Consider the following 8480-nt stretch of genomic DNA (forward strand, 5'->3'; position numbering starts at 1 on the left):
TGGGCTGCCCTCCAGCCCCGACCTCATGCAGGAGCCAGTGTCGGTCGGCACAGCACCAAGGAGCCGTCAGACCCCCGCCTGCCCTACCGCAGGGAGACATGGCACCCGGTCGGCTGCATCCCCTCCCCCAGGCCCCGGACTCATGGGGATGCCCTGAGGGCTCCCCGCTCGCCTGCCCGGGCGCTGGTCTGAGGGCGGGGTTCAGGACGTTGTGCTGCCGTCCTGGATCCCTCCGTGGGGACGGCTGCTCCCTGCTCCTCCTGCTGCGCGGCCTCGTGAGGACTGGACCCCACAGACCCCACCTCCCAGGGCCCAAGCGCTGCCTCCTCCGTCTGCTCCTCACCACTCTGGGACTCTCCCCCACACGGAGACCCCCTTGCCCACCCTCTTCCTCCTGACGATGCCTCTCACCCCAGCTCTGGGCTGGGTCCTCCCACTGGTCGCCACAGGTGACCTGTCTGAGTGCCGTCCGAGTGGCTAGTCAGGGCCTCCCCCCACCCCCAGCCCATCAGGGTTCTCCCCCCACCGTGTGCCCTGGTCCCCGCGCACCAGCAGACCTGCTCTTCCTTCTAGTGCAGGACACACCTCTCTTGGCGGCTTCTTTTCCACGGAGCCCCTGCTCCCTCAAGGGCTCATAGGACTTCCATCCAGAGTCCGCCCTCCCCTTCCCTCCACTGCCGTCCAGGCCCACATCCACCATGTCGCTGCACCTGGGGGCCGGGACGTTGCTTGTGTCCTCACCCTCTCAGGAGCAGGTGCCCCCCACATCCCTTGACCCCCAGGCCCTGCTCCTTCTCCATCTCCACTGGTGGCGTCCCCGTGCTCCCCGACACCCCTCCCCAAGAGCTCAACCTTGGAACCCCCCCCACCCATCTGCACCATAACAGATTTGTACCCCATGGTTACCATGGCTCTTGACCTTGGGGAGGAAGCTGTGGAAGCAGCTGCCAGTGACCCGTTTCTCCCCAGCTGGGGTGGAAGCCCAGCTGACACCCTGGGCACATGGACTCCAGGACCGCCCGCTAACCCGACTGCACACTTGCTGAGAGGAGACCTGTGTGCAGAAGATTCTGAGCAGACGCTCTCTGTGGCCTCATGGGCGCAGTCTCGGGGCACAACACAAACATACTTCATGCCACAGCACTCCCCATGGGGGTGCCAGCCCTGCCCCACACTGTGAGCCCAGGAAGGACCCAAACCAGGTGCTGTGCCCGAGCCCCGCAAGGCAGTCTCCCTGCATAGCACCGAAGTGCCACTTGGGTCAGGCTCCCCGAGAGTTCAGGAAGACTGACATTCCAGCCCTGGGCAGGGGCTGCCTTGCAGGCACCCAGCAAGCAGCTCCGGGGCTGGGGCGTGCACGGTGACTTGATCACGTCATCTGTTTTGCAGGAGTCCTGATACCCAGCACCTGAAAGTACCAGACAAAGGAGGCCCCTTTTACAATAACGCACTAGGGAAACCACAGGAGGTAGGGGCCCGTCTGAGGCCGAAACAACAAGCGGCCACTGGTGAGTGAGGAGCCGGAGCCAGAGTCACCCGAACAGCCCTGCTGACCTCTGGACCCTCAGCCTGGTGTCCAAGGGCCCAGCAGCACAGCCCCAGTGGGGGCCAGCAGACAGCCAGCCCTGCGATGGGAGAGCACAGCTCTCCTGTATGTGGTTCTGCACCCTGAATGTAGGGCCACACCCACCCAGGGCCTGAGACCACAGTAAGGATCTGCAACCCCCTGATCAACCCCGAGGCACCTGGAAGAAACACATGCATCCCCCTGGAGACCCCACTGTGGACTCAGGACTCAGAGGGGTCCCACCAAGACATGAACGCACAGTCAAACCGACTGAGCATGGGAAAATGACACCCCTAAGTCAGAAGAGACAGCGAAGTACAAAACCAGACCCACAAAGCGGTTGACCTTGGGAGGATCATGGGTGGCACCTAGTTAAGCATGTGCACTGGGGTATCCAAACCTGAGCTAAAAACTAAAAGGGGACCATTGACCCAAGCCCACGACACCATCACAGATTTTAACCAAACAGATGGGTACACACTGGCATCCAGTGACAAAGACTGCAGACAGGATTCGTGTGCCCTGCACCATGTGCCATGTGCAGGGCAGGGGAACCCTGGAAGGACCCCCGCGACACCCACGTCCACTTCCCCCTCCTTCTGGAGCACGGGGTTGGGAATGATGAGTGTCCTCTTTGGGGAAAGAATGCTCACTGCCCATGTGGGGTGCTCCAGGCCCTGGAGCACAAACCAAAATGGCCACACCCTGAGGACAGCCACCCGGAGAGCAGGGCACCTACAATGGACTCAAGAACTACTGAGATTTGAAGGAGGCACCCAACGAAAGTAAACCAGTAAAGGAAACCTGCATTAGACGCTGTTCAGGCTCTGATGAAGAGGGGATGGGACACTGCTGCTGGCGCTGATGATGGCAGTGATGGTGGTTGTGGTGATGGTGAAGATGATGGTGGCGGTGGTGATGGTGGTGATGATGGTGATGAGGACGACAGTGATGGTGGTGTTGGCAGTGGTGGTGTTGAAGGTGCTGGTACTGGTGGTGTGGGACACTCCTTCAGGAAGCTGGTTGGGGACGCCCTCACTGGCAAGCCCCCTCTAAGCAGAGCTCTGAAGAACAAAGGGGAAGCCTTGTGAAGGTGGGGCAGCAAGCATCCCAGACAGAAGAACAGCTCAAAGCAAAGGCCCTGCTGTGTTTGGGGGACAATGAGGGGCTGCACGGCTGGCAGAGGTTGGGTGAACCTGGCAGGAGCCCTGGTCAGGTGGGCTGGGAGCTGCTGCTCCTGGTGAGTGAAGAACGGATGGAATGTCACACGGGGGCTTTGAGTAGGGAAATAACTCATCAGCGAATGTGGTGAAGGGTCATCTGGTCATTTTGAGAGCAGAGTGAAGGGGGCAAAGGCAGGAAAAAGGAGTTAGAGGCTAGAGCACTAACCCAGAGAAGAGGGTAGAAGTGGTAAGAAGTGAATGAATTCCAGGCTAACTTGACGTAAAGGCAAGAGAAACACTCCTAGACTGGTGTCCAACCAGGGGTGTCTATGTTGACCGGTCCTACTTCATAGCATTAAGTTCAGGAAGATTTTGGCCTGGTGGGGTTGGCCCGGGGGGAGGGCCGAGGAAGAGGGGCTCACTCCCGTGGTTCTGCTGCGCCATCTCACCCTGAACAGATGGGGGACGCTGGGCCAAGGGGAGTGGTCTCAGCACCTATGCTGGCACCTGCAGGCCTCTCACGTAGGCTGGAGATGCGAATGCTGGGGCTCGAGGGGCTGCTGGCTGGGCCCAGGAGGGGCAGGATCCAGCGCCAGCCTGTCCAGGAGGAAGCAGAGCGGGAAGGAGGTGAGATCACGGGAATGACTCACTGGACTCAGCAACAAGCAGGTACTGGGGGCAGGGGCGAGCAGCTGGTGGCACCACGGAAGAAAAGGACAGAGGGCAGGACATTGAGGATGACAGGAGGGGTCTTCCTGGCAGACGGCGACCTGAAAAGTCACATCTAACTTCACTTCCACCCAGATTCCACTGAAACCACAAAAAGCATATTTAGATGGCATAGCCCAGGTGCCTGCCTTGGGCTCTGGGTCTGCCCACGTACTCTGAGGAGAGCTCTTCCACCACCACAGCACCCAGACCCCAAACGCTGGATGGACACAACACTTGAGATACAGCCCTTTTCATAAGAGGTAGGGGGGAACTCTCACTTCCTCCTCCCACTTCCAAAAATAAGCAAATAAAAATCTGAACTGGGCCTGGAGCAAAGAGGAGGTGGGGTTGGGGCAAGTTAAGTAAGCCTGTGTGCAGCTGGGAAAGGCTGGGTTCCCTGAGGGCTGCAGCTGAGCCTGGGTCAGGGCAGAGTCAGGAAGACAACCTGGTGCCCACCCCCCACCAAGTGCTGCCCTCAAGGTCAGTGGTGGCCCTAGGACAAGAGAAGAGCAGAAACATTATCTGTCTATAAAAAGCTTTCCCACCTCCCACCAACCAAAACCAAGCAGTGACTGCAACACAAAGGCATCAATTAAATACGAAAACAAGTCACTGTAACTGAAAGTCAGCAGGAAAAAAACCAACGATCACAGATACCAAAACTGTCAGAAATAAAATACAGAACAAGTGAAAAACAAGGCCAATCAGAAAGGAATACTTAGAAACAAATAGATAGATTAGGAAAGGAAAAATGGTGTAGAATGGCAGGGCCTCGGTCAGTGGGTTGAAGAGCTAATCCAGGCACAGCTGGAGAAAGACTTTGTGAACTGGAAGACACATCACCCAGGATGCAGCGCAAAGAGGCAGAGACACGGAAGTACTCAAAACGATAAGGAATATAAAACAAGAAGTTACAAAATGTTTTAAATCAGACACTGTGAAAGATACAACAGGGATGTGGGGTAGAGATAATATTTAAAGAGAAAGCAGTACAAAAGCTATAGAACTGGCTAAAATAAAAAGGTATCTCTGGAAACAGAAAGCACAATGTACCCCATACAGGACACCTGACCAAAAGCAGTCAGGTCCACGCACATCACACGAAACTGCCGAGAACCAAACACAGCGAAGTCCTTCCAAGGACCCAGAGGAAGAGAGCAGGCCACCTGTAAAGGAGTGTCTGGGGTGCACAGCCTCTCGGCAGCAGCAGAGGATCAGAAGGCAAAACTTTTAACATGTTGAGAGAAACAAACTGGCTGCCCAGGCCCGTGAGCTCAACCCCTTCTGTCAAGAATGACGGCTTTTACACATTTTCAAATTAACAAAAACTGAGAGACTTTACTAGCAAGAGAGCCACACTGGAGGGACTCCTAGAGGACTTGCCTCAGCACAGACGCATCCCCTGTCTCTGTCCCCTGAGGAAGCCCAGAGGCGAGGACAGCGCAGCAGAAGAACACTCTTTACACCAGGCTTTCATTTTAAAGAACTAGTGTCTCTCTGTACAAGAGCACAAGAGCCACAGGACAAGCAGCACATGGTGGAGCAGGAGGCGAGAGGTGAGACTCTGTCTCCCACCAGGACATCAACTGCAGGGGCAGAATCCTCTGAGGTAGCCATTTGGGAACTCTGGAGTCTGTTGATGGCTTGCGCCTCTGGTTTGTAGAAGCCTGGAATGGGAAATTGTGTTAATTTTGGTCAATTTTGGCTCTTAGCACAGTAGCAGCTACCCACCCCTACCCCCAGCCAGGAGGCAGGAGGCCAGGAGGCAATACATCCATTTCTGGAGCAGCCTGAACACAGCTGGTGGGAGCCAGGGTGGCAAAAAAGAGCCTGTTCTCCAAATGCTGGGGATCTGTGCTCTGATCACTGACTGCTGCTTCTAGTAACAAAGATGCAAAGAGGCAGGAGCACCTCCCCTGCTGTTGCAAGCCCCTCCCCACAGCTGGTGTCCTCCAGGTGACCACCCCTTCATTTTTCACCTTTTCTCACTTTTGGGAACCAAACATTAAAGACAAGGGCATTAAAAAAAGAAAACTGCATATACAGGGAAAATTACAAAGTGACAACACATGTTGAGGGGAAATCTCAGAAATGAAAACCTTATGTCTACACCTCAGGCTGCTCCTCAGAGACAGCCTACAACTATCCACAACAGCAATGACAACACAAAACAGGAAACCTCAGAGAAGGAGGTCGCCTGGTGCCCAGAGTTACCATTTTACCAGACCCAAATGTTCATGTTCAGTAGCAACAACAAAATCACAAGGCACACAAATAAACAGGGAAAGAATGGACTATCAAAGGAAAAAACAAATTACAGAAACCGTTCTTGAAAAAGATCTAATGGCAAGTACACTGGAGACAAAGACTTTAAAATGACTGTTTCAAAGATGTTCAAAGAACTAAAGGAAGATGTGGAGAAAATCAAGAAAAGGATGTGTGAACAAAACAGAAAAACCAATAAAGAGACGAAACCCCCGAAAAGAAACCAAAAAGAAATTCTGGAGCTGAAAGGCATAATAAATGAAATTTAAAATCCACTAGAAGAACTCAAAGGCAGATTTTCAGCAGGTAGGAGAATCAGTGAATTTAAGATAAGACAATGGAATTTATAGAGTTTGAAGACCAGAAAGGAAAAAGATTGAAGAAAAATGAACAGAGCCTAAGGGCCTTGTGGGATACCGCCAAGTGAACCAACATACACATTGTGGGAGTCCCAGAAGGCAAAGAGAAAGAAAAAGGCAGAGAATATTTGAAGAAATGATGGCTGAAAACATTTGAAATTTGATGAAAGACATCAGTATAAACATCCAAGAAGCTCACTAAATTCCAAGTAAAATGAGTTCAAAGAGACCCCAAAGAAGACACATTATAATCAAACTTCTGAAGACAAAGGCAAAGAGGGGGAGGGTACAGCTCAGGGGCAGAGCGCATGCTTAGCATGCACGAGGTCCTGGTTCAATCCCCAGTACCTCCTCTAAAAATAAACCTAATTACATTCTCCCCCCACCAAAAAAACCCTAAAGAACAAAGACAAAGGCAAAGAGAGAACTTTGAAAAACAGCCAAAGCAGCGACTGTCACATCCAAGGGACCCTTGACAGACTCACTGCACTTAGCAGCAGAGACCTTAAGGGCAAGAGCGCCAGTGTATTAAAGGTGCCCGAAGGAAACCTCCATCAACCAAGAATCTAATCTGGTAGAACTTTACATTGTTTTGTAAAGACCTTACTAGTTAGAGATGCACGTGGAAAACTGAGTGAAAATGACCTCTGACCTGGAATTCGCTTTAAAATACTCCAGGAAAAGTACGGGTCTGGTGTGTCTGGTGGTTAAACGAACAGAATTGGGGCTCATCACATAACTCTCTCGTTTTGTGTGCTAAAAAATGTCCACAGGAAAAGGTTCTGTGGAAGTGTGTGGAGATGAAGTGAAGACACCTCATTGGACCAGACCGTCAGGATGTCAGTTTGTAACACGGTAGCAGCAACCATTTCTGAAACGTTCCCTGTGTGCTGGGGTCAAGTGTTCCCGACTCTCTGCACGTGTATCATCCGATCTTTACAACAACCCTATAAACGGGGTCCTAGAGTTATCCTAGCTTTACAGAGGGGGAAACCGCGGCAGAGAGCAGTTCAGGAGCTTGTCCAAGGTCACACCGAAGGTCAGCGGCAGAGAAGGCGAGCCTGGGATCAGCCCTGGCGTCTCAGCTGTAAACACCACTGTGGCCCTTCTCACCAGGAAAGCACTGGTAGTCGCTGTGGTCTAAGTGTGTCCCTCAAAATTCGAAGGCTGGAGTCCTAACGCCCAGTGTGATGGTACTAGGAGGTGGGCCTTTGGGAGGTGATGAGTTAGGTGTGGGGCCAGTGCCCTCACAGAAATGACCCCACAGGCTCCCTCACCCCTTCAGTCACCTGCGAAGTGAGGACACAGCCTTGCTGCACCCAACTGTGCTGGCATGCTGATCTCAGACTTGCAGCCTCCAGAGTCATGAGAAATAAGTGTCTGCTGATTACAAACGATGCAGTCTATGGCATTTTGTCATAGCAGCCCAGACAGACTGGTGGTCAGGGAGGGAGACAGGGGTGGGGGCACCAGCCAACAGGCAGGGAAAGACTGAACCCCCAGGGAGCCAGGTCCCTGAGGGCAAGGAGGTGGGCTCCCAGGCTGGGTGGCTGAGTGCAGGTCACACGCGGAGACAGTGGGCTGGGCGCCATGGCCTGGCCCGGGCACACCCAGCAGCAGACCAGCCGGTGCAGAAAAGCCGACCGAGGGCGCCCCCTCTGAGTGCCGCTGTGCACTGAGGACGTGGTGCCACAGGCTCCTCCTCGCAGCGCGTGGCAGGGACCACCACTTCTTGCCCGCTTGGTGGATGCCCGCCCTGGGTCGCCCGTCCCCCCTCTCCTAGCTAAAGAGCAGCTCTGCGGAACCACCTGGCCGCAGGGTGCTTAATCTCTTAACCCGGAAGTGACGCCACGTCTTGGCCTGTTTTCCTGCCTGTTCAAGAGTGTTCGTGATTATTTGTTGAAGCACTTTTTGACAGTATACTCACATTTTAAAAAAACGAGTGTGTGCTGAGCTGGTGACACCCACGTACAGTCGCGGTCCAGCTCATCGTGCCTCCGGGCTCCGCGCCGAGCTGGCGGCACCTTGGTCGTGTCAGACGTTACCACTGTGGGGCGCTGGCGGTGGGTACATGGGACCTCTCTATACTAGTTTTGCAACTTTTGGTGAGTCTATAAATATTTCAAAATAAAACATTTAAAAAGGAAACACTGGGTGCCAGAGCTAAAATAAGCTAATACCTCACACTGAGCAACTTTAACTCTTTTCTGTTTTTTACTGAGAAAACAGCCTCCGAGAGGCGCCCAGGGTGAGGACTCAGTCAGACGCGGGCTCGCGCCTCCTCTGAGCCCCAGATGCCTTCATCCCAGCCCCACCACCCCCCGACAGGCGCACACCTGCTCCTTTCCCCACCCCCATGACCTCCACTTTCTCCTCCCCTACCTCCTGCCCAGCAGTGGAGACAACCAGAAAACG

The sequence above is a fragment of the Camelus dromedarius genome, chromosome 1 (genome assembly GCF_036321535.1).
Source record: "Camelus dromedarius isolate mCamDro1 chromosome 1, mCamDro1.pat, whole genome shotgun sequence".
NCBI classification, from domain to species: Eukaryota; Metazoa; Chordata; class Mammalia; order Artiodactyla; family Camelidae; genus Camelus; species Camelus dromedarius.